Source organism: Schistocerca nitens, chromosome 1, assembly GCF_023898315.1.
Source record: "Schistocerca nitens isolate TAMUIC-IGC-003100 chromosome 1, iqSchNite1.1, whole genome shotgun sequence".
In the NCBI taxonomy this organism is placed as follows: domain Eukaryota; kingdom Metazoa; phylum Arthropoda; class Insecta; order Orthoptera; family Acrididae; genus Schistocerca; species Schistocerca nitens.
This window is the reverse complement of record NC_064614.1, coordinates 241,235,758-241,259,148: the sequence shown is the minus strand read 5'-3', so window position 1 is coordinate 241,259,148 and position 23,391 is coordinate 241,235,758. Positions and strand designations below refer to the sequence as shown.

Genomic DNA, 23,391 nt, shown 5'->3' with positions numbered 1-23,391 from the left:
CTCCAGGAGCCACCCGTAAGCTGGTAGAATCCGTAGTATTTTTGAATGGAGCACGCATAAATTAGAATGCAATAGATCAGGACAAAACAAAATTCATCTCTTACAATGTTAGGAAAATGGAGAGAATTTTACGTCCTTAGAAACGGAACGCACGCTCGAATCCTACGCGAAGGGGTGGAAAATCGGCTGGCCTTTCCAAGGAACCGTTGCGATATTCTTGTTAAGTGATTTACCAATGTCATTAAATACCTAAATCCCCCTTATTGTGAATAATTGCCTTAATCACTACGCCACTGATACGGGTGCTTATGAGTCCAGTCTCGTAAGCAAGCACTGTGACACCTCATTCTGCGATTAACTTCATCCTGGAAAGTCATATATTCTAATAACTCATGAATTCGGATCCTAGACAAAAATACGAGCTATTTAGCAATCTGAGTATCTAAGATGAGCGTAAGAACTTCACCATTGTGTGAGAAGCCGGAATGAAATAATTTTTGTTATATAGCCGCTTCAAATTGCATACGCGGCTCTATTGACCTTTAATCATGAAAATTTGTACCCATTTATGTATTCCATAAGCCACCAAACAAATCGTGGGAAAAGGCATGCGACGTAACAGTACACTTACGGCAGAATGTCAACACTTCTGTCTCTGAAAGATTTGCATGCAGTCCTATAGCAACATTCTGAAACGGATACCGAATATTTTTATATGTGTATGAAACCAGGAGGAATTAAAACCCATTCTCAATTAATGCGTCCGCAGGAACGTGTTATGAATGAGTAGAGCGATTATGACTTTATAGTCATAGTGATATGTCGAGGAAATTAAAAAAAGGAATGAGTTAGTTGGAAATTTGAAGAATGATTCATGTTCCCAGACCCAAGCCATTAGAAGAACAGAAAAATGAAGGCATCACTCAGATAACTAAATACAGAAATTACGTCATTCAATGTTAAGGTCTCAATATTTAGCTTCTATCTGCGACAGCAACCCAGTCCTCCGCAGAAATAATATCGGGATATTCGCAGGCTATTATCGCGTTTTTAGCACCTCTGTTGCGTTTTTGTTCGTATTTTACAATTTTGATAAATGTAACTGACTACTTTTTTGAAATTCATATAAGTTTTAATGCAGCTTGTTTTCAAGCAACCCCTGCTTAACTTTTTTTATAATCTTTGGAGTATTGCACACATTTTTGCGTTCATCAGTTTCAGTTTACCTGTTACTAAATGACTCTAATCACTGAAGCCGCTTGGAACCATGATAAGCTGTAATCGTGACATCCTTATGTGTTGTTCTCACTGTCAAGCCAATGTTGCGCAGTTATCTTCAAACTTACGCCGGTGTTTTGTTTTTCTTTTAACTCCAGTCTCCCACTGTGTGCCGGCCGGAGTGGCCGAGCGGTTCTAGGCGCTACAGTCTGGAACCGCGCGACCACTACGGTCGCAGGTTCGAATCCTGCCTCGGGCATGGATGTGTGTGATGTCCTTAGGTTAGTTAGGTTTAAGTAGTTCTAAGTTCTAGGGAACTGATGATGACCTGAGAAGTTAAGTCCCATAGTGCTCAGAGCCATTTGAACCTCCCACTGTGTTGATTAACTCTGTGTATGATCATAAATACCTAGTTAACATCTTGGTCTTCAGGTATGATCTGCTAGGAAGTTTCACTTTTTGTGACTAGGAGGGTTTTCTACTCATTATGTGCCTGAGAATTTCTCCATCATCGAGCGAGGTGGTGTAATGGTGAGTCACTGGACTCTCACTCTGGAGACAGCTGTTCAAATTCCCCTCTGGCCATCCAGATTTAGGTGTTCCATGGTTTCCCTAATTCGCGTAAGGTAAATGCCACGATAATAATAATAATAATAATAATAATAATAATAATAATGAGAGTATGGCATTGGTGGCCGGGAGACCCCTCGCGGGGCGGTTCGACCGCCGCTCCACAAGTTCTTTAACGCTACTACGGTGATTTGCGAGTGAATGAGGATGAAATGATGATGAAAGACACACAACACCCAGTCATCTCGAGGCAGAGAAAATCTCTGACTCCGGCCGGGAATCGAACCCCGTGCGCGGGAAGCGAGAACGCTACCGCAAGACCACGAGCCGCGGACAATGCCGTGATGGTCTAATTCGAGAGGATACGGGCGATTGCCTTTTTCGCCCTTTTCCAATTAGATCTTCAACTCCGACTGTAATGACCTCGTCTTAAAAACAGATCATTTTTTCTTTAAATTCTCCCTCGCATTTCTCTGCAAGATTAAAGATGCAAATTTTGGCAGCTTCACTCTCTCTTACTCTGCTTACTGATGCACGTAAACTATGAATTCTTAGTAATTGCTTGTTGTGTAATAACGTTTCTTACGAAGTGAGAACCTCTCGACATGCCTTTTTTTTTTCAGTAGGAGTTGAGACATACTTTTCCCTATGTACCTCCAACAACTGAATTCCTTCCTCAAAGAATACATTAAATGTATTCGCAATAGCGAATATGGACCACCATCAGCTATAGAATGGAATAACGATATATGACAATGACTTTGTTATTCCGAATTGCGATGCGAAGTTCGTTTGGACACAGATAATCAAATGATAAGGCGACCGCTCGCGTTAAGCAGGAAGTCCAGGTTCGAGTCTCACCCCGGCATATATTTTCGTAGTCGTCATTCCATTCTACAGTCTATGGTGGTCCATATTCGCTATTGCGAATACATTTAATGTATTTCATAGCGGCTGCAGTCGCCGCAGTGTCTGTTCCTTTGGACATGCAAGAACGTCCAAAGAAACTTTGCATCGTCATTTGGAATAACACAGGCACTGCAAGATCTTATCCTATCCCTCAAAGAAGTTTGTACGTGTATATCACATTTTTGGCAATATTGAGTTTTCATTGTAATAAAGTCCGCCTAGATAGCTATTAGTGGCCAGAGCGACGGACTGTCATACCAAGGGGCTCGGGTTCGAGTCCCGGCTAGGTCGGAGATTTTATCCGCTGAGGCACTGGGTATCTCTATCATCATCTCAACCCCATTAACACGCAAGTCGCCGAAGTGGCGACAACTCAAAAGATTTGCACCAGGCGACAGGTCTACCCGACGGGAGGCCCTAGGCATACGGCATTACCATTACTGTAATAAAGAGGCATATCACTCGAGAAACGCTACAGTAGCAACGGATTTTTTTTTTTACAAGTTGAGCTGTCTGTAGTTGTAAAGTTGACAATCCTGGAAGAACGTTGGCCGGCAGGTGTGGCCGTGCGGTTCTAAGCGCGTCAGTTTGGAACCGCGTGACCGCTACTGTCGCAGGTTCGAATCCTGCCTCGGGCATGGATGTGTGTGATGTCCTTAGGTTAGTTAGGTTTAAGTAGTTCTAAGTTCTAGGGGACTGATGACCTCAGTAGTTAAGTCCCATAGTGCTCAGAGCCATTTGAACCATTTTTGAAGAACGTTGTATCGCAATGAAAACGGCAGATGTGGCTGATGTAAGTTTTTCTCCAAAGGATATTGCGCCGTGAAATAAGAGCACAAAAAGGATATCAGATTGAGGAAACTGGAAGCAGAATCTCAAAAAAAGTGGGAGGAACGATACAAAACTTATATGTCTACGGCTGGCAAAGACGCACCTGAAAAAACATCAAATGTGCTGCGCGCAAGAATGTTGTGTATCAACATATCGTAACAATTGTACAGTAGAATAATTTGTTTGGTCTGGTTGTTGGTTTGAGCAAAACAACAACGGGACAATGACCCTTTTACAAAATTACCTTGTTTTGACAGGATATTTTACAACAATAGAGCAAATGTTTATTGTACGTCCTGGTCTCGTACTTCCGCATTAATCGGAAAAAGAAAAGTAATAGATGTCATGATTACGTATGAATGGATAGTATGTAATATCTGAAGCCGGTTTAAGTACGTCTTTCCTGACAAAGGAAATGAGGCAGAATTACTCTTTGCTGTCAATGTTCTTGAAGGAATTGGGAAGTGTGACCAAAACTTGAAAATTATTAGGTACATGGTTGAACATCAATGCAGGTAATCCATATTCAGTATATCTACGGCGTACTCATACTCTCATTCACTCTTGGGTACAGTCTTTGCTGAAAACAAAAGAAAAAATGGACCTCAAGTTAACATCCCTAAACCTAATAGATGGTTTCCTACATTTGCAGCTACGTGACTACTATGCTGTGCAGTTCAGTTCAAAAAATGGTTCAAATGGCTCTGAGCACTATGGGACTCAACTTCTGAGGTCATTAGTCCCCTAGAACTTAGAACTAGTTAAACCTAACTAACCTAAGGACATCACAAACATCCATGCCCGAGGCAGGATTCGAACCTGCAGTTCAGTCTTAAATGCCATTCAGAGAAGCACTTTCACATGATTTCTCTTCCATTCCGCTAACAGCGCGCGGAAAACGAACACCAACTTCTCCGTGCGACTCTGATTTCTCGTATTTTATTACAATGATCTTTCCTCCGTACGTAGATGGGTGTCAACAAAATACAGAGTGTACATAAAGTCGGGAGATACTTTCAATTACTTATTGCACAAGAACTAATCATTGTACAGATACCATACATATCGCATTTTGAAGAGAAACTCTGAAAGGTTTTTTTTTTTTTTACAAACATTCGATATGCGAACCATGAGTGACCCGGCAGACGTCAATACGATTGTCGATTCCCCCCCCCCCCCCCCATACCCGTCCCAGCATGGCATCGTCGACTGTGGCAGTCGCTTCCCGTATTCACTCCCGGAGCTCTGCTGCAGCACGAAGTAGAGGCGGAACATACGCCAGGTCTTTAGTGTGACCCCACAGAAAAAAGTCGCAGGTAGTGAGATCTGGTGATCAGGGAAGCCATTTCATGAAACAGCTGTCCTCTTCTGTAGCACGGCCAATCCATCGATGCGGCAGCTCCGTGTTCAGGTACCCACGAACTTCACGATGAAAACGGGGCGTCCTGCTGGAAGATGAACGAAGAGTCCAATTGCATTTGAGGCATCAGCCATTGCTGCAACATGTGCAAGTAGGAATATCCAGTGACAGTGCTCTCGGCGAAGAAGAATGGCCTGTACAGTTTTCGACGTGTCAAGCCACAAAAAAAATTACCTTTGGGGAATCATGCTCAAATTCAATGCATTCGTGTGGATGCTTAGTACCCCAGATTCGACAATTATGCCTGTTCACTTTCCCATTAGTGTGAAAAGTGGCTTCGTCGTTAAAAATGAAGCGGTCAACAATGCCATCCCCATCCTCATTTAATTGTTGCAACTGCGAACAAAACTCAAAACGCTTGTCTTTGTCATCATTGAACTTCTGCGCTAGCTCCAATTTGAATGGTTTCATAGACAGCTTCTGTCGCAGGACTTTCCACACTGTCATTGGAGCCATTTCGAATTTACGGGATGCACGACGCGCCGATTTCTTTGGACTCCTTATGAATGTCTCTCGTCCGCGCTCCACATTCACTTCACTCACACTGGGACGTCCGCTTCTCTTTGCCAGGCACAAGCAACCCGTCGAACGAATTTGTTGTGCCAGTGGTGAATGGCCTTCCTCGTTGGTGGCTTGTTACCGTACTTGGTTGTAAAGAACCGTTGAACAGCCAGTAGCACACTTGTTTTTGTCGAACTCCAACACACTGGAGGCTCTCTCCTCACCCGAACTCGCCATGTTTGCGAAGAGCGCTAACTATCGACAAAGTTCCACACTACGCTGTGGCGGTATACACGAAAACAAAAAAAAATTTTAGGCTTTCTCTTCAAAATGACATATGTATGATATCTGTACAATGTTTGGTTCTCGTGCAATAAATAATTGAAAGTGTTCCCGGACTTTATGTACACCCTGTATTTTCGCACGCGGGAAGAGAACATTGGAGACTGAAATTTCGTGAAAAGATTTCGCCGCAGTGAAAAACGCCTTTGTTTTAATGACTGCCATTCCAACTCTCTTATCATATCCGTGACCCCCTCTCTTCTATTTCGCGATAATCCAAAACGAACTGCCCTCCTTTGAAGTTTTTCGATGTCCTCCGTCAATACCAAATTGCTTTGTTGTATAAAGAACTTCATCCAGTGTGGTACGGAAAGTGAGGGACCTGATTGTAAGTGAACTTAGCTTCTGAGTGAACAGTTAAATTTATTTTCCCTCAGTTTAATTTTTTCTTTGTTATAGTTTCTTGTCCTATATGGAACTAACTTTTCAGTCTGAAGCTTAATTATATGAAGAAATTGTATTGTTTCCGTATGTCAGATAATATATTCTGTTAATACTTTCCAGTAATTTCGCCATTGTAAGAGAAAATAATATTGTATTGATAAAAAACGTTATTCCCCAACGTACTTTTTACACGGAAAGCTACATAAAATTTACGATAACTTTCTAAATATTGTAAAATAAGCTTAATACATGTCGCTGTTCTATAATACATACTGTAACACTTGATCATACATAATAAACTGTACAAATAAACAGTACCAAATAAAAATAACATTTTTTTTATTTCCTGAAAAATTATGAAATTGAGATATACTGAACAAACTTTTCTGAGGGAGATCTTCAATTATCTTACTGGGACTATATTGCCCAAGGCAAATAAGTAATTAAAATATTTCAATTACTTTTCAGTCACGTGTATGGAGCAAAAATTTTGAATCTGTTGATGTAGGAAATCAAAGAGAGATTATAACAATGAAGTCTTGCATATTAATCATATCGTAATAGCAATCCTAGACTTTTTGATAAGTTTTCAAAGTGGTGCAGAGATTTGCAACTTGCTTCAAATTTTCAGAAATGTAAAATTTTGCAGTTCACAAAACGAAAACGCTTATGACTATATCAATGAGTCACTGTTGGTATCGGCCAACTCATACAAATACCTGGATGTAACCCTTTGTAGGGATATGAAATGGAATGATCGCATAGATTGAGTTGTGGGTAAAGCAGGTAGACTTCGGTTTGTTGGTAGAATACTGGGGAAGTGCTATCAGTCTACAAAGGAAATTGCTTACAAATCAATCGTGCGACTTGTTCTAGAATATTGCTTAAGTGACTCGGACCTGAATCAAATAGGACTAACAGGGGATATTGAACGTATACCGTAGAGAAGAGCAACACGAATGGTCTTTTTAATCCACAGAAGAGTGTCACAAAGATACTGAATGAGCTGGACAGAAAGGATCTTGAAGATAGACGTAAACTATCTCGACAAAGTCTACTAACGAAGTTTCAAGAACCGGCTTTAAATGACTACTCTAGGAATATACTTCAACCCCTACACATCACTCACATTGGGATCGTGAGGATAAGATTGGTATAATTACTGCACTCACAGAGACATTCAATCATTCTTCCCGCGCTGCATACGTGAATGGAACGGGAAGAAATCCTAGGAACTGGTACAATGGGATGTACCCTCTGCCATGCCTCTCACAGTGGTTTGCAGAGTATATATGTAGATGTAGATTTCTTCAAGTATTAGTTTCACATGCTTGCTAACTGCTAGGAAGTAAACGATCCGCATTCGCCATATAAAGTTGCCAGACAGACGGGGATCTGAAACCCGTGCGTCCAGTATGTGAGTCCGTTAATTCGTTCCGTCATTTAGAGATTCTTGTCTAGAAATGTGCACCAGTAGCATGAGACACAAGCGTTGTTTCAAACGACGTTTCTATAAGGATGTACAGAGCCATCTTAAATAGTACTTCAGTTCGGTCTGGATTCCATTTGTAGAAAAGCAAAGAAACTAGGCACAGCTGGTATGGTAAACAGAGGATTGTAAAGGAAGAGCATGCGCATTACATGCTCAGGACAGATTCTGCTTATTCTCAGTGGTCCTGTTTTCTAAAAGCACTCATCGGATAGCCTTCAGCCTGCTACTCTCTCAGCTACTTCATCGTGTAGTTACAATGGAACATAGAGCCCATTTCATATACTGCAGATTATAATCACTGGCATCCGTGATGTTGATGTTACTTTGATGTCTTTGCGCTCCGTTACATGTCTCAGCCGGCCGCGGTGGTCTAGCGGTTCTAGGCGCTCAGTCAGGAACCGCGCGACTGCTACGGTCGCAGGTTCGAATCCTGCCTCGGGCATGGATGTGTGTGATGTCCTTAGGTTAGTTAGGTTTAAGTAGTTCTAAGTTCTACAGGACTTATGACCACAGATGTTGAGTTCCATAGTGCTCAGAGCCAAATACATGTCTCATTTCCTGATCGGGTACTAATTCTGACAATTGTCTGTCGCCAGAATATACATCAGTCAAACAGTACTGGTACGACGTATTTCAGTCTTGCACCATCTGTATCATTCCAATTAAGCGTTTAGTGTTCACGTACAAATAACGATACATTTTGATCAGTCATCGAATGTAATAAGTTACGCAAATATGATTGATCATGTACAAAAGGGCTTGATATTAATATCTGAATCGTAGATACAGACTAAGGAGGGAGGGGGGAGATAATAAATTGCCGTCCTGTATACAAACTCATCTGACGCAACCCAGCATCACAACGTTGTTCGTCTGACGAAAGACGACGCAGTCTGAAACCACCGCACAACTTGCAGTTTCTTGCTTGAGGCTACAAAAAACGAAGCTGATGTCTGTTATCATAACGCCGCACGGATGACTTACGGTGCCGTTACTGAGCGGTTATTTCCGTTGCACAATTCAGAAAGGCGTTCGATGACCGACGATAGTTATTTTATCGGTCGGAAAAATGTTTATTTAGCATACAGTAAGATGCTGCTAACACAGTGGAACTGACGATATTAGTTTAAAAGAGAGTATCCGATAAAACATCATAATCGACAGCAAAACAAATGTGAGAACGTTTGAAGAGAGCTAATATAAATCAGCGGACATACGTAAAAAGCAAGAAGAGCCAAGTGAACATTCGAAAAGCAATCACCTTTTAATCGCAACTATCAAAATTCGATGTTTAACGCTCTGAATAGTTGCGGAAAAGCATCTTTATTTGAATATAAAGTGACTCAACGATTGCTTACTAGTTTAGAAAGGGCAATAGAAAAATGAATTGAAGAATAATCTTATTGTACACGACGAAAAGGGTGGGTGTAAACGACGTACTTGGAATTTACTTATCTGTTCTTCTACTGAGATTCGTAGAAATAAAGAGTAATCCGAGATTCATACCTACAACTTATACTGACAAACTGAAACCAAATACCGCTAACTGCGCTCTTTAAGTGAGGTTCAGAGTTGTTAATCGTAGTAGCACCGGAAAACAAAGTGTTCAGCGTATTTTATTTAAGTTGGTCAGAAAAACCACTGAAACCCTATACCTGGATGACCGTCTGCCCGAATTATTTGATACGGTATTCATCCGCATAGTCCAGAGAACCGAAAATTCCCAAACGAGAGAAGCTGAATCTTGCCTCGTGGGATTTTTGTGCCATAAAATCCGATGCGTAAATTATTTGTAATGTAGTGCATGCTACAGTACCATGAACTGCCCATTAGGCGAAGTTATTCACAATTTCGGGAGAGCGAGAGAGCTTATTTTCACTGATGAACTTTGAAATTACTTTTAATCTTCTATAGTGTTTTAGAGATTCTGGACTGGATGTGAATATAAAATACCGAAAGAAGAAGATTCACATCACGTCAGATTGCATGGACCTCATTAGCGAGCGAGTTACAATTCCATATCAAGCAATTAACTCCATCAAAATATAATGTAAACAAAATAAAGAATTTCTGTTCTTAAAGAAGGAGAGCAATGCGACTTTATCGAAACGCCCAATAGAGGGCACTGCCACCCCCTAAAGTAAATCTATTTTATTGCAACTGTGTTTTAACAGTTCTCATGACAGTTGATAGCACTCCTTTTATCACTGGGCTAACGCTTACAACTGATTTTTTATAATGATTGTTTCACGCTGTAGGTTTTCATTAATGATATATTTTTATAAAATGTAATTCACTTTTGTTAGATTAGATTAGATTTACTTTCATTCCAATTAATCCGCAGTGAGGAGGTCCTCCAGGATGTAGAACATGTCAGAAAACCAATAATACATGACAAATATTTACAACTCAAACAAATAAGCTAATGTACCATTCCACGGGTCCCAAGTGGAATGATCGTCATTTTTTTAATGAACACTATATGAAAGAATCATTTTACAAATACTAATGTACTGAATTTAAAATAAAAAAGTTTTTAAATTTATTTATAAGGTAATAAACGTGTAATAGAACTACTATAATACTTACTTACACTGCACACATTACTGCACTGAAATGGTGCAGAAGTTAATTTGTACTTACACACACACACACACACACACACACACACACACACACACACACACACACACACACACACACACACTTATTTACAATGAACACATTACTGCACTGAAATTATGCAGCAGTTACATAATTTGCTAATCGTTTATTGTTTATACACACGTAAATGTTTCAATACGAGCACTATCAAGATCAACCCTTCAGAAACACAGATAATAATTACAGTACAAACCACCCACACCTTCCGTCCTTGCTACTTAGGTCCATTCTATCCAGTTAACTAATACAGTAAAATGTCTTGGATTAACCCTAGGCTGTCAATCATCCTACAGCAAGCCGACAATAGACTAAAACCACTAACTGGCCAAACTGTGGGTTGCACCCTTCTACTACCCTCCACATCTACAAAACGTTGCTCCAACCCATTGCATGCGTGCATATCCTCTGCACCTAAGTTCTACAGGTCCCTCGAAATCCTTGAACGTCATGTTCTCCGCCTCGCTTTCCGCATCCGTTTACCTTCCCTCACACGGATACTTTACCGTATTATTAAATTCCCGCATGTCCTAACTCACACTGAACATCTTTGAACAACCTACACCATCTGCAAACTCGACTCCAGTAATCCTACTGTCTCCCCTCAAATTTCCAATCCTTACGTTGCCGCGCCTCTATCGACACATTCCACCAACACTATACCTGCACAGCCTCTACATCCTCTCCCAGACCATGAAATACTCACCAACGTTTACACATCGTATCAACTATAAATCCACCCTACCCATCCCAGCCTATCAAGCCCCCTTGTCCTTCCCTCCCCGTATTTCCCTATCTATTTTCCCCTTCCCCTTATCTTTCTCTACCTCAAAAAGAGGACCTTCAATGTTATGGCATTGCCGACACCCCCACCTGCTCCTCCCTTCCTGCCTCGCAACAACCACTCCTTCTCCATCGACACTACCCAGCAGTCCACCATCCTTCTACCCACAACCTTCAAAAATACTAAAGCCCCACTTTTTTCACCTTCAACAACAGACGATCTTTCCTAGGGCCGGTACTTCGACTTTTAGTGACAAATGAAAACCTACTAAAATTCATTTTTAAAAGTTTCTCCTGTAACTATCTCACCTTTTAGTTTGGTATATTTTGGTTTTATGTGTTTTATATATTGCTGATGACATGTCCTTTGGCTGAAGGATGCGTTGATTATAGCGCTGCCTGCCCATCCCCGGCCCACATGGGACGAGGGGACGAAACAACAGTAAAGAAGCAAATGTAATATGGGCATTTGTATTTTAATACAACATAATTCTACAAAATTCGTTTTGAATGTTAGGTTAGGCATTAAAATGTCTATAAATTTTAAACGCTTTGAAGATACGACAGTCGCTGACGTATGCATAAGTTTTTAATTTTTCATGTTACTTTCGAAAGTAAAGCAAACATTTAAATTTGTATGTTTTATAACTTTGTTTTCTCTCCTGTGCTTTTAAAAGCATCAATTTTAAACTACTGCCTACAGCAGACAAAGTAGATTCTGAGTACGTTGTTATTCGCCTCGCTTCGCTAATGTATCCCTCCGTCTCCCTCCTACCCCGTCACTCCATTTTACCTTGCCCCTCTCTCACATAATCCCTATGTAATTACATAGGGTGACATCTGAATTTCAGTCTTTTCTCCACGTGACGAGATGATGTACAGTCTTTGAATTATTTTAAATGACTTTATGATGTTCAAGTGAAATGAAATGAAATGTCGTGTGACGAGGGCCTCCCGGCAGGTAGACCCATCGCCTGGTGCAAGGCTTTCGATTTGACGCCACTTCGGCGACTTGCGCGTCGATGGGGATGAAATGATGATGATGAGGACAACACAACACCCAGTCCTTGTGCAGAGAAAATCTCTGACCCAGCCGGGAATCGAACCCGGGCCCTGAGGATTGACAGTCTGTCACGCTGACCACTCAGCTACCACGGGCGGACATGATGTTCAAATGCCTAACTGTGTTTGATTTTAGTGGATTAAGCACATCTAGGCGCTACAGTCTGGAACCGCGCGACCGCTACAGTCGCAGGTTACACACCTGCCTCGGGCATGGATGTGTGTGATGTCCTTAGGTTAGTTAGGTTTAAGTAGTTCTAACTTCTAGGGGACTGATGACCTCAGAAGTTAAGTTCCATAGTGCTCAGAGCCATTTGAACCATTTTTGAAACACATAAGAAGAAGGCAGGCAGCTACTCGCTGAAACCAGTAATGTGAATATTTAAAATATATTTAAGTGGCCGTGGCGCAATAAATTATTATACAAATATTTACACTTCCAATTAATAACATGTCACTTTTAAAAATCGACTATATTTCAGTATTATTGAAGTCATCCACTCAGCACATAAACTTACACTAACTATTCGTACTTGCGAGTAAATATTCTTATTCAGTGCGTGAGCGGACAGTATGCCGCTGACGAATCATACACTATAATAAAACAACTGCAGCCATTGGATGATGGACATGATAGACCTAACCGGTCATTCTAGTACAATAAATCATTTTAAAAGTGTTTCTGGCTGGTTGACTCCTCGATCAACACTCCTTAACTGATAAGTCTCAGAGTTCAGCATCCAACACGCAAAAAAATGGCATGTTGAATTGTGATTTTGGAAAAAATTATATCTACTCACTACTAATGATCATGACGTTAGCTGCTGATTGCCTGCCAGAAATATATTTCTGAAGGATATAAATTCCTCTTTGAGATCTGTTAAACTGTGATTATCGTCCTCGTACGGTGAGAGAATTAATTTTGCGTGACACACGTTTTTATTCAGAAGCAATATAAAACAATGTCTTATTGGTAGGCGAATGTATTGCACCCAGAGATGCCATAGTGATTCCTGAATTTAATGGTAACGTTATATACATAGAGATGATGGAAAATTACATGTTCCGACCTGTGACTTACCAAAATATCCGTTCGTTCACTGTTTCCATCTGTTAGGTATACACTACTGGATAAAGCGAGGATGTTGAAAATTACCTGGCCTGATAAGATGAGAAATGAGGTTCTCCGCAGAATTGGCGAGGAAAGGAATATATGGAGAACATTGACAAGAAGAAGAGAGAGAATGATACGACATGTGTTAAGACATCACGAAGAACTTCCATAGTACTGGAGGGACTGATAGATGGTAAAAACTATAAGGGAACATACAGACCGAAATACATCCAACAAATAAATGGGGTCGTTAGGTGGCATTGCTTCTCTGTGATAAAGAGGTTGGCACACGGGAGGAATTCGTGGCGGGGCCTTATTAAGCCAGACAAAATATTGATTAAAAAAATAGGCCCGTTACCAGATATCACTGGCAAGAGTCATCAAAAAATTCGAAGAAAGGCAGCTCGTTTTGCATTATCGGGCAGAGACTGTCGTAGATATGATAAGCAAGCTGGGATGGCACTCATTAAATCAAAGCCACTTTTCGTTTTGGCGACATATTTTCACGAAATTTCAGTCGCCAACTTTCTTTCCTATACGACAATATATTTTTTGACTCCCACCTTCATAGGGAGATGGTTATCCTGATAAAATAAGAGAAATCAGAGCTTACACGTAAACATTTCGGTGTGTATTTTTCCCATGCGCTACTCCAGAGTTAACGGTAGATAAATAGTTTCAAAGTGGTTCTATGAGTTCTCTCCCAAACAAACTTACCGTAAAAGAACTTTCTTGGTACACCTACCATATATTTACCAGGCTAAATTTCTCGACACTCTGTATTACACTTTCATTACAGTCATAATTACGTATTCCACTGTTCCCTTATCCGTCTGTTTTCCTACCTTTGCAAGTAATTTCCAACGTGCACATTTCCACTGCTTGCTGAGCAAATTCAAATGGCTGCAAGAACTATGGGACTTAACATCTGAGGTCATCAGTCCCCTAGACTTAGAACTACATAAACCAAACTAACCTAAGGACATCACACACATCCATGCCCGAGGCAGGATTCGAACCTGCGACCGTAGCAGCAGCGCGGTTCCAGATTGAAGCGCCTAGAACCGCTCGGCCACGGCGGCTGGCGTGTTTGCTGAGCAACTCACTTTTTTGGTATGGTTTTCCACCTCAAAAGTTCAGGTCTCATAGCCACAAACCAAAGTGGGCAATAAACAGGGTGATTCAAAAGGAAAGAACATATTTAAAGAACATATTTCAGTTGTTTATTACAGACGAACTGTGAGAGATATAAACACATTGCACATGTCACTGGACAGAGGACGGTTCAGAGTTTTTTAGTTCGCACAGACAATATACTATACACTCAACATGAGCTCGAGAAACATCGAAACGGTAGTCCATTTCATTCCACACATGACGCAGCGGGTCACTGACTCAACAGCATTAACAGTTCGATTTCTCAGCTCTTGAAGAGTTGCTGCCATAGCTGAGATAAGAACTCTGTATTTTATGTATACCCACAGAAAAAAATCTCAGTGTGCGGTCTGGTGACCTTGTTGTTCACCTCTTCCAATCCAACGTTGTGTGTTGGTGCTGTTAAGACGACGCCGTACCTCAAGGTGCAAGTGAAGGCGGATCGCCGTTATGCATAAAAATTAACTCACTGGAGTCTTCATGAAGTTGAAGAAGCAGCCATTTTTTCAGGATGCCCGAAAATGACATTCCTGCCCATAAACTTGGTGAACAGAAACAACACAAAACACATTCAATTGTTTGGCGAGTCTCCTTCAAGTTCGACGGCGACGTCAGGAATTTGTGACCACCAAATTCTTATGGCGGTTTACTTTAACCGATAAGTGAACTTCGATTCGTCCAAAAAGATAAGTCGTGCGGATAAAGTGTCCCCTGCGATATCCTGCAGAACTGAAATTCGTACCTTCTGTTGTGATCACCAGGTCGCAACCGCTGCAGTAACTGCAATTTCTCGGGCTTCAAGTGTAGGCACCCACGCCGTTATTTGAGGAAGTTTTAAGTTCCCGGCCGTTTTGTGGACTTCCGAGGGCGCGGCGTGAACGCATCTCGGATATGTTCGACATTTTCATCAGCCGTGCGTGGCCGACCAGTACTCTTCCCTTTGCATAATCAACCAACTTCCAAGAACCTTGTACGCCGGCTATGAATCAGTTTGTGCAGATGCATTTTTTTTTATTTTACGTCGGAATGTCCGTTGCACTTGCACAATAGATTGACTTCGCGCAATTTCCAACACATCATACGATTTTTACTGTGTTGTCACCACGCTGCTACAAATTAAAAGCAGCGCACTTCTGGCAAAACTTGAACCTATACGATACTATACCAGGTTGCCACACGTTCCCTCAAGTGCAATTCCCTGATATTTCCCTGATTTCCAGACGAGTTTTAGCATTTTTCCCTGATAAATTTTAAGATGTCAAGGGTAAGTAAAGACAAAAGTTGACAAAAAATGTAGGGATTTCTGTATTTCTCCCCAGTGTCAGCAAAAATCTTAAGTAATAACATCAACATATTTTGCAATGAACTGTTTTTAGATGAAGAAAGCAAGCCAAATGGTATATGTGTTTCATTAAGACCACTATTGTTATTTTATTTCAATAAAACAAAACACATTTGATGACAAAAATACGCATTTCCTTGGAGTTGCAAGACTGATTTAAAATACCTTCACTGATTTCAGCCCGCATCTCGTGGTCGCGCGGTAGCGTTCTCGCTTCCCACGCCCGGGTTCCCGGGTTCGATTCCCGGCGGGGTCAGGGATTTTCTCTGCCTCGTGATGGCTGGGTGTTGTGTGATGTCCTTAGGTTAGTTAGGTTTAAGTAGTTCTAAGTTCTAGGGGACTGATAACCACAGCAGTTGAGTCCCATAGTGCTCAGAGCCATTTGAACCATTTTTTTCACTGATTTCAGAAACAACCTCAGAAAAAATGTAGGCATCTTGAAAGAAGTGTATAAGACAGGGAAGAGTTGTGTATACCAACACTATGCGTGACCGTCAATAAAATGTTAGTTCTACAATGTTCGTTATTGTCGGTTATTACCCACTGTGTTACGTGTGTTATTTTACGGGTATTACGTTAATTTTCTTTCGAGAAACATGTGAGTACATAGCGTACAAGCCGCCAATGATGGCCGCCTCATCGTTCATACTTTGTGATATATAAATTATTTTCGATGTGCCAAAACGTACCAGAATAAATAAAATGCCTATTAAACACCGTACTGTACAATTTACTTGCGGTAAGACAGATGCAATTCCTAAAAACAATCGCCCGTGGCCTCTGGCCTGCCGAGGAGCAGAGTAGTCCTGAGTCCTTGGATAAACCTCGAAAATCCACCCAGATCGGTGAGACTAGATCTGACTGGCAGGGCTTGCACGACCGGCCGGAGTGGCCGTGCGGTTCTAGACGCTACAGTCTGGAGCCGAGCGACCGCTCCGGTCGCAGGTTCGAATCCTGCCTCGAGCATGGATGTGTGTGATGTCCTTAGGTTAGTTAGGTTTAATTAGTTCTAAGTTCTAGGCGACTGCTGACCTCAGAAGTTAAGTCGCATAGTGCTCAGAGCCATTTTTTGAAGGGCCTGCACACTTGTGGGGGGGAACCGATGGGTTTCAGATTGGCAAGCCTGATCCGTTACAGATACCTGCAGAAACGGCCCGCAGTTTCGGCCCGTCGTGGAATTCCACTCATGTGGCAAGCTATTCACGAGTCACAGACACCATATTGTTGAAATGAGACCGCAGTGATCATTCCATGCACAACTTGTACAAATACTCTGAGAATGAATTCTAATGAGGACAGGTAGCAACTCACAGTAAATATGATCACTGCGCCACAGACTGGCATGTAGAAATCTGTCACGCTTTCACAACTAAATTTTCGGCCATAGCTTTTGCCAGAAAATGAGAGCACACAACCACATTCACACAACTCATGCACACATAACCACCATCTCCAGCTGTTGCGTCAACAATCTCTGAGAATCGGATCAAAACAAACGGTTCCTCACGCCTCCCTGCCTCTTGTCGGCATCTGCTAGGCTAGCAGCACTGACTGCAAGCTGAGGCGAGTGGTAGGACATGCATGCATGTCCAAAAAACAGGCACTGCGCCGACTACAGCCCTTATGAAATACATTAAATGTATTCGCAATTGAGAATAATGATAACCATCAGCTGTAGAATGGAATGACGACAATGACAATTAGTGCCGGACAGGGGCTCGAACCCGGATTTCCCGCTTATCGCGAGCGGTCGCCTTACCATTTGGCTATCCGTGCACGACTCGCGGCCAGACGGCATAGTTGACGACATATGGAAGTTTGGATCTGGCCGTCAGTTGTGCACGCATAGGCAAATGATAAGGCACCGCTCGCGATAAGCGGGAAATCCGGGTTCGAGTCCCAGTCCGGCACAAATTTTCACTGTCGTCATTCCATTCTACAGATGATGGTTGTCATTATTCGCAATTGCGAACACATTTAACGTATAAACTTGAACCTTTCTCTATTCAGTGGTGGTGGTGTGTTGGGGCTTATGGGCACTCAACATCGAGGTCATCAGCGCCCTGACACACATTAAAAGGAACGAATGTGGACAGACCTAAGAAAACTAAAGCACACACTCAAAGAAAGCAGGAAAAGAAGGAAAACGCTACATAAGAAAGTAAAACCTAAGGAAAGGGGAAACATAGCAACAAGAATGTCACAGGAAATTGTTATTGGCTGGCCACTTACATAAAATATGGGCGAGCTTGTCACACAGTGAGCAAATTAAAATCCTCTCCCTAAAATCTTTGTTAAAACATTTGACAGGGCACAGAACTTTAAAACTTTAGCCACATTCGTCCGAGTGTTGCCTAAAAGAGATGGCAGGTCCGCTGGCAAGTCAGCCGCGACCCGCTGGTCAGAAAATAAAACGCAATCCAATAAAACGTGGCGCACAGTGACCTGGACGCCGCAAGCACCACACATTGGAGGGTCCTCTCGCCGGAGAAGGAAGCCATGCGTCATAGGGCTGTGGCCTATTTGAAGCCGAGTGAGGAGAACCTCGTCCCGTCGATGGGGCTGAAAGGAAGTACACCACACACGCGTTGTGGGCTTGACTATACGGAGCTTATTGTCAGTCACTTCCAGCCACTCATCCTCCCACCGACGCATGACCCGTGAGCTCAACAGCGAGGTGAGTGCGTGCAAGGGGATAGCACACTGAGATACTTGTGGGGCAAGACACGCCTCCTTGGCTGCGAGATCTGCCCTTTCATTCCCAGCAATGCCAACATGCCCCGGAACCCAGCAGAAAGCTACAACTTTCCCCAGTCGCTGTAGTCGGAGGAGGGCATCCTGGATGGTCTGGACAATTTTGTCTGCCGCATACAAACGTTGCAATGAGTGAAGGGCACTGAGTGAATCGGAACAGACAAGAAATTTAGGAGAGGAAGAATGTCTCATGTGCCCCAGTGCCCGCAAGATCGCAAACAATTCTGCATCAAAGACAGTAAAAGTCTGAGGCAGTCGGACCTTGAGGACACGATATGGAAAAACAACTGAACTATTCAGTGACATGCGCAATGTTTTTCTATCCTTTGTTCGTTCATTTCGAATCACTCGGTACACAGAAGCTTTTCACTTCGGGTTCGTGGGAAGCTTCTTTTTGAAAACACCCAATATTTTATTTAAAGCACCTGCTTATTTCTTTTGCTATCCGTGTAGTCGTTGTCATCGTCTGCCCTAAATTAAAAATCCCATGTATCATAATCATAACGGGTACACATTTATTTTCAGCGTAATGATTTATATTATTTTAGTCTTACTATCATTAACTTTAGGGCATACATTCGATCTTACTATTTCAACACATGGTTTCAAGGTGCGGCATCCACAACTTATCTGGTGCATGTTAAAAAAATTCTTTATTATTTAAGTCTTCTAAAGAGCTTCTGGAAACGGTATTGGTTCGTCATGATCCTTTATTGCAAGGTTATAAACGACCTCTTTCGCGATACTATAATCGCATCTTCGGATAAAAAATGCAGAAAAACATACAATGTCCATTGGGAGCAAATTAATAATACAAAAAAAGTGGCGTACCTAAAAAAAAAAAAACAGCCGGCCGCGGTGGTCTTGCGGTTCTAGGCGCTGCAGTCCGGAACCGCGGGACTGCTACGGTCGCAGGTTCGAATCCTGCCTCGGGCATGGATGTGTGTGATGTCCTTAGGTTAGTTAGGTTTAAGTAGTTCTAAGTTCTAGGGGACTGATGACCCAAGATGTTAAGTCCCATAGTGCTCAGAGCCATTTTTTGAACCTAAAAAAAAAAGAGGGAGTGAAACGTAAGTAACGTAGCATTAGGCCATTGCGATAGTATGGTCTCCCGACTTTTATACGGCATTTGTCTGTAGCATTGCCAGTTAAAATGGATGTTGCGTAATCCAGAAAAATAAAACCAAGAATTGGCAGTTGTACACCGTGTAATTGAACACGGCAAGTCGCGTTTCTAGACCTAAAAATGGAGACATAGCATAATAAATCTGAAAAACTATGTCTTTTCCTGTTCACACCGGTTTCGCACCACTGGAGAGCGACCATTCCTTTGCTTTAACGTAAGTTAATTTCCCCATAATTTTCAGGCTTCTTACGCTATGTCCCCATTTTTAGGTATACAAACGCCACTTGGAGTGTTCAGTTACACGGCCTACAATCCCTAATTCTTGGTTTTCTTTTACTTGATCACTCAGCATCCATTTTAACTGGCAATCCTAATGACAAGTGTCGTTCGAAGGTTGGGAGACCGTACTATTTCAACGGCCCATGTTACATTAGCTATGTGAATATTTCACTCCTTTTTTTGGTTTATGTACCACACATTTTTGGTATTATTAATTTGCTCATAAAGCACATTGTATGTTTTTGTAGATTTTTCACCTAAAGTTCTGATTACAATACCACGACACGACACCGTCGGTTTTCACGAACTTTGGAATAAAGGATTATCGACAGCTAATGCTGTTTCCAGACATTATTTAAAAGATTTCATGAATGATTTTTGTTGAAGTTTATTTATGCTACAGGCAAATAGTACATGTCACCTGCGAAACGGTGGTTCAAGTACGTAAACATTAACACGTATATTCTCTATTACTCTTTCACAGTTTAAGTATCTGAAAACATTCTCTAGGATTGCTGAGAATAGTTTTTGGGATACGGAATTTGCTTGCCTGACTTAACTTTCAATTCTGAATTTTCCACTATTCTGATGAAGTCTAATGGATGCTGTAGAACTGACGTACATATGTACTAACGTATAGTACCAATCGACGCCTTCTCAATGGCTAATGTTCAAGCAGAGGACAGCTTCACTGTCTTTATGCCAGAGGTGAAAGAATCAGTCACTAAAAGACAGGAATCATAGAATAAGTTGTGGAGTAAACCCCAGACTTCGTAGTCATACGCTTGTCCCCTTAGTAATGGCACTAATATTTACAATTTGCTGTCTTCACATTTATGTACAGACAAAAAGAACCTTACCAAACCAATAAGACTACGAGTAGCGCCCTAGACTTTTTCAATTTAGAGACCAGAATGTACGTTGATGCGCGTCTACAAAATTGGCGACAAACGTGTAGCTTTTTTTTCACAAACGTTATTACTTCGTCTGTTGTTTCTACTGATTTCGGCCACGTCTATCAAATTATTACAATATTTTATAAATGCTTCATCGAACAGTATGCATTCTGTCATAGCTCCACAACAATTCCATGCTGCTATTTGTTTAGGCGTTCCTAATCCACATTACTAAGAGAGATGAACAATGCGAAGTTGCTAAGTAATTTCACCTCGTGTTGCAATCTGCTGTCAGTATTTGGTTTATAATGCAATCACAAGATAAAGAGCTAGAACCGGATTTTCTGATGTCAGTTACTGATTGTCGGCAGGAATGTACAACGGTTGTTAATGTCGCTAAAATGTTATTAGCAATTCGAAAACGTTTAGCGAGAAGCTCACCTGTTTGTCCACTTGACACTGGGTATAGCTGAGTCATGCTTATCATTTACAGACGACCGGTGGCTGCTACGTAAGACATGATGTCATCGGCCTACGGACTGTAGACGGTGTCTTCCCTTCGTCATTCTGAGACGTCACAGTGCAAGTTTCGTACTTATCCAGATAGTATAAAATCAGTGATTGTCGACGTAACACGGTAAAGTTACACGTAAATGAGTATACTCTGGTAACTCTATTTTTAAAAAGAAATGTGTTAGAGCTGCAATTAGCTCGAGTAGTTTCTGAAATAGAAAAAATACGAAAATTCCAAATAGGTTTTCTCTAAAATTAGCTATGAAACATGGTGACCTATCCTTTCTCTTTTTTCCCACTGTGTGCCATATATGACTATACTGGTATGCCAATGGAATAATTTCGTTCGAACGTGATGCGTTCAAAATTGGTTAGTTTCAGTACAAAAACACTGCGTGCATAATTAAAGCCGAAGAAGTCTCAAAGATTGTAATAGCTTTCGTATTGAACGTTTCTTACCTTTGAGCAGCCATATTGAAGTTTTTCGCTGGCGATGGTTTATAGTTTTCCATTATTGAGTCATTTTGACCTACATACTATTACGTTCTACAAAATGTTTGTACTAAACTCACAAGTAAGTGTAATAAAACGAAGCGCGTATTAGTTAAAACTAAAAAAGCTGACACAGCTTCGCGTTCTCTTTGAAATTTGTCTGTTTAGAACTACGCAATACTGCTTTCATCAACACTATGATGTAGAGAACAAAACAGGATACACGTCTGCTACAAAAAAAATAGTTGCCACAGATGGAAACAAAGATATATCGACTGACGCTTCGGGAGAATGTTAAGTTTAAATATTAAAATGTGATTACCGACTCTGGACGATAAGATTAAAAAATTAAAAGACACTTCAAAACTTGAGTAAATCTGTAGTTCACAATCTACCTCGGCAGAAATGGTACACTTAAATGTCTTCGGCTTATATTTCTGATATTTATTCTAAGAGATTAATGGCATGTTTTACGGGCCTCTAGATCAGTTGACAATTATATCGATCCGTAAAATGAAATCGTTAACGCGTCCAGAAACCCGAAATAATCTTTCTTTGTAAGTTTGAATATATCGTCATGAAGTAACATAGCGCAGCAAACCAAATAGCGAACTGCATGCTACGTCTGCACGTTCTGTGCGCTGTGTTCCTATTTATTCATATACAGGAGTCCGAGGAGGTGTAGTCACTATTCAGAGATATGGCAGGAACGATCATTCGAAGCAATGGTCTCCAAAATGGAGACCGTAAGAGCTAAGAGCATTACTTCGTCTTCCATATTGCGAAACAAATCTCCGCCATTGCAAGCTCTTCGCTTTAAATATTTTGAGAGGTGGTAGCATGTACCAAAACAAGCAAAAAAGATATTTTTAAACATGAGCTCTAAAGTACATACCCTAAGAGCTACAAGTTCTTGTTCATATTCGCTAATGTGTAACACATCTCTTCTTGTAAGCAAATGTTCATAGCTCTTAAGTCGGCCGATGTGACCGAACGGTTCTAGGCGCTTCTGTCAGGAACCGCGCGACCGCTACAGTCGCAGGTTCGAATCCTGCCTCGGGCATGGATGTGTGTAATGTCCTTAGGTTAGTTAGGTTTAAGTAGTTCTAACTTCTAGGGGACTGATGACCTCAGATGTTAAGTCCCATAATGCTCAGAGCCATTTGAACAATCATAGCTCTTAAGGTATGTGTTTTAGAGCCGATGTTTGCAGACTTTTTTACTTCAAATGATCGTTCCTTTCATATCCCTGAATATTGACCACTCCGCCTGAGACACTGTATAAATCAAAACTAATAGTTGGACCATATTCATATATTTCTCAACTTAGAGAACTGGCTAGATCAGGAAGTTAAGCATTTCAAACCCGCACTACGTAAACACCTATTTCTCGTCTCGTGAAAGATCGTGCTTCGTAAGTAAACGGACCTTCCTAGATTTACAGCATCTAGCATACTGGAAAGGGAGATGGCGGATTCTATATAACACACAGTTTGGGAACGCGGAAAGATTATATCTTTGTGTAATGTGCGTAATTCTACTCTGGG

The 23,391-nt window shown here is 41.4% G+C and overlaps 1 long non-coding RNA gene across 1 annotated transcript in view; it reads left to right on the top strand.

Annotated features, from left to right (window-relative positions):
* Positions 1 to 21,581, top strand: part of LOC126246544 (uncharacterized) — a 64,517-nt gene extending 42,936 nt beyond the window's left edge. Inside the window, exon 3 of the long non-coding RNA XR_007545384.1 lies at positions 21,333 to 21,581. This is a non-coding gene — a long non-coding RNA (uncharacterized LOC126246544). The remainder of the gene's footprint in view (positions 1 to 21,332) is intronic.
* Positions 21,582 to 23,391: the final 1,810 nt, after the last annotated feature.